The sequence below is a fragment of the Bactrocera latifrons genome, unplaced genomic scaffold (genome assembly GCF_001853355.1).
Source record: "Bactrocera latifrons isolate USDA-ARS-PBARC rearing strain unplaced genomic scaffold, ASM185335v1 scaffold_160, whole genome shotgun sequence".
NCBI lineage: Eukaryota > Metazoa > Arthropoda > Insecta > Diptera > Tephritidae > Bactrocera > Bactrocera latifrons.
This window is the reverse complement of record NW_017535075.1, coordinates 633,641-637,120: the sequence shown is the minus strand read 5'-3', so window position 1 is coordinate 637,120 and position 3,480 is coordinate 633,641. Positions and strand designations below refer to the sequence as shown.

Here is a 3,480-nt window from a genome sequence, read left to right as displayed (position 1 = left end):
TACTTCATCCGCGCCACAGATTGACGAATGGAGGCTTCCAACGAAGGGAGAGTAACATTAGCGATTTTTCCTTCGAGTAAATAAAACTCAGTAATATTTTGAACGCATAACTTTATGAAAATTTATTTCTTGTTTCCTCGAAATGCTAAAACCTGTATTACTTTCCTATTAATTGCTAAAAAATGCTCGAAATTCGACCATCTAGTTTAGAATATCTCCTAAATTTGTTTTTATAACACACTTTATTTTCTTCTTTTTCAGACATCGGTCAAAGTAAAATATAATTCCATGTTGCCAACTAATCGCTATAAAATGCACTCTGATTGTTCTCACCTTGAAATAACAAATCATTGAAGGAATATTTTGGTAAGTGGTTTTCTGAAAAGTTTTTACTACATATTTGCCACTATACGTTTCTTAAATTATAATATCAGCGAAAAAATGGAGCTACTATTCTAAGAAGTAGTCCAAAAATGAATTTCTCTTTCGAACAAATTTTATTGATAAACTACTACATATGACCAAAAAATAGTCAGATTTTGTTCTTAATTTTGAAACTCTTTTTCTTATTCTTCAATGTCGTAATCCTCCTTGGATCTAATACATTTGTGCCAACGTTTTTTCCAACCCTCGAAACAGCTTTTAAAATCAATTTCTGGAATTGCCTTCAATGCGAGCATGAATTAAGGTTTAATGGCTTCAATTGACTTGAAGCAGGGGTTGTGGCACGATAATGGTTGAAATTACGAAGAATCAATGCGGTATTCGACGGTGAATTATCCTGCAAGAGCTGTCGGCCCATATTTGGGTCTCAACTGTCAACATACATTACCTTAATTTTTGACCTGACCTGACCTGACCACGTTAAAGGTTTTTTAAGCTTCCGCTCACCATTGCCACGATATTCGGCCAATTGATCATCCGTTTCTGGGTCGCAAGCATAGATGCAAGACTCATTGCCAGTAATAATATGTTTCATGACATCTTGGTAGTCGGAAAGCATTGTTTCACATACGTTAACGCGACGCTGTTTACCGAAAAAATTGAGTAATTTCGGAACTAATCGTGCTTTCACTTTTCTTAGGCTCTAGTGATCTTCCAAAATGGTTCCAACTTTGTCAGTAAGATTTCTGTCTATTAATAGTCGATTCGGAACACCAATTGCTTAATTTTTATTGACGTGTTTATATGAATAATCCCCTTTTTTTTTTTTTGTTTTTGCCAAAATGTTACAGCTAAGCGATAAAACATCAAGATAAGGAAAAAATTTAAAAGGTCATAAAAAAAACTGACACATACGAACGCCAAACCCTTTGAGGGTTTTACTATACTGACCTAGTACCATCACCCAGACTTGGAATTTCTCACCGCCCAGACAATAATCCCAAAAATGTTCCACAGTGATATTAATTGATTGATTTATGTCCTAGACACTGAACGAATAACGAACAAGTGCAATTTAAAATTGTGCTATGTGGAAGTAAGCATTGTTGTTTTCCGATTTCGTTCATTTTCACAATGGAACATAAGAATGTAAGAATAATGCTACGTACCAAGTTTCATTGAAATATCTCAATTCGGACTCAAGTTACAGCTTGCACGGACGCACGAACGGACGGATAGACAAAAAGTCCACCGGATTTCAACTTTTCTTGTCATTCTCATCATTCTCATCATTTATATACATATATATAACCCTATATCTCTCTCGATTAGTTTTAGGTGTTGCGTACAACCGCTAGGTGAACTGTAGCAACTACTTAGTTGCAAGAGTCCTACTAGACAAAGAAAGAGACAACCAACTTTACTGTATTCTAAAATCTATTTTATAATAGATAGTGAAAAATAAGAAAAAATCTGAGCTAAAAAAAATTTATTTAAAATTTTCTCCGCACCCCTTCAAAAAATTCTGTATTGACACCAGCCATGAATGTAGATTTTGTTCTCATATTTAATTAAAGTAAACACACCGTCTTTGTGGTCCTATATTCCACCTGCTTCCCACAATTATAACCAATTTACTCATATATTTACTTTTTTTTTTTTCTTCAAATACATAATAACGGTAATTGTATTTCTTTTGCCATAAATTTGGTGAATTTGCTATTTTTGCCAAACATACTAACATTCACTCTCCCTCAAACACTCTCTCCTCTCTGCTCACAGTCAATTGACTCATTCATAGCGTTTTTGTTTACAAAGTTATCAACAACTTGCTGCCGGCCTCATCCAATATTACACAATCAATTAATTGAGTTCGAGCAGTACAAAGTCAAATTGAGTTAAACCACCGAAATGGACGATGGGGATTCGTAAGAAAATATCCGCATGTAACTATGTAACGGTTCAGTAACGGGGGTAAATGCTCACCACGTGTTGAGTGGGTGGCTAAATTCAGCTTGACAAGGGTCGGCTTACCTGCTCACCATGTTTGTGCGTTTTGTGTTTACGGTTATGCGCTATGTACTAAGCATCGTATATACATATATCTACAAATACATATGTATAAATGAGTCAAAAACCACTTAATCCTTGGCGAGCACACACTCGCCTGGATTTCGAGAAAAAAATTTACAACTCACTAGCTTTGCGCAATTCGAACAGAGTTAAATGAAGTGAAAGGTGTTCGGGTTTTGTGCTTTATACGAGTTTATACTTACTTGCGGATGAGTGTATTCTTTTTATTTTCTCTCTTTTTTTGAAATTTTCATATTCGTGCAAATCCTCTGTACACAACCGAAAACAACCGCCAGCAGCAGAAATAAAATAAATTTGCACAAGTGCATATAATCTTTGAAAATAATGCTGATAAGTTTAAAAGCCAAATACACACACAATATACAATGGTTGACCCGCACATTTTTCAGTACCAATTTCAGTGGATTTCCATTGTAGTAGCGGCAAAACATAGTTTGTGCAACCATTTTACAAATGCTTATTGCCGGAGTTATTGGGAAATATATTATTGAAAGGTTGGCTCAATGAGTTACCATAATACTCTTGCAACATGTTGCATATAGTATAATGCACGTTGAACGAAATGTGTTTTTTCGTTTCAAACAAAATGTGCAAACAAGACCTTTACTAACTAATAGATCATTACTTGTGGTATACTTAAAGAGCTATACCAGTGTTGCTATTCACTATAGTCTATGCTACATTTCGTGAGGATATTTCGTCAAATAAAAAAGTTTTCCATACAAAGGCTTCTTCTTTTTCGATAAATTTATACGACAGCTATAAGCTATAGTCGACCGATATGAACAATTTGTTCGGAGATTGTAGCGTTGTTTTGGATAATAATCCGTGTCAAATGTTTGCGAAGATATTTCGTCAAATAAAATAGTGTTCTATACAAAGCCCTTATTTTTATTGACCAGTTATAAACTGTCGGCGATTTCGACAAATGAATAATTTTTTTTTGAAATGAAGAGAAATTTCAAAGTGGACCCTTCATATTATTTTCAGTTATAAGTCTTC

At 34.5% G+C, this 3,480-nt stretch overlaps 1 protein-coding gene across 1 annotated transcript in view; it reads left to right on the top strand.

Annotated features, from left to right (window-relative positions):
* The first annotated feature begins 297 nt into the window (after positions 1–297).
* The window catches only part of LOC108966462, a 50,606-nt gene continuing 47,423 nt past the window's right edge, over positions 298–3,480 (top strand). Inside the window, exon 1 of the mRNA XM_018929379.1 lies at positions 298–366. The gene's annotated coding sequence lies outside the window, so the exon portion shown is untranslated. The remainder of the gene's footprint in view (positions 367–3,480) is intronic.